Source organism: Myotis brandtii, unplaced genomic scaffold (genome assembly GCF_000412655.1).
Source record: "Myotis brandtii unplaced genomic scaffold, ASM41265v1 scaffold657, whole genome shotgun sequence".
Lineage (NCBI taxonomy): Eukaryota > Metazoa > Chordata > Mammalia > Chiroptera > Vespertilionidae > Myotis > Myotis brandtii.
Genome location: NW_005370552.1, coordinates 14,728 through 15,141, shown reverse-complemented (window position 1 = coordinate 15,141; position 414 = coordinate 14,728).

The window sequence follows — 414 nt, the reverse complement described above, 5'->3', positions numbered from 1 at the left end:
ATCCACCAGCGGAAACAAAAAAGCATGAAAAAGTGGACCTTAGGGTCCTTTATGGCTATGGCCAGCCGAGTCCTGCCACTCGGATTCATGCCTGTCATCACATGAATTAGCGCCGCTGGTTGCCGCCCAATGCAGCCTTTTGCCCCACCCCCATTCTCCTTGCGACTACCCACTTCATTCTGAGGTGCTGGCCTGGCCCTGGGGCTTTTGGGGTTTTCTTGGAGCTGAAGTAAATTTTTATGGGCCTGACTGTCATTCTGTGTTCTCGGCAATTCTTCCCCAGGCGTGGCTTCAATCTGGGAAGTTAAGAGGACCCCTTTCCAGGCACTGCAGCGTCCATGGATTACGTGGTGGAACCCACTGTGAAAAGGGAACCACCGTTCTCGCCCTGTCGCTTCACCTGTGTGGCTTCCT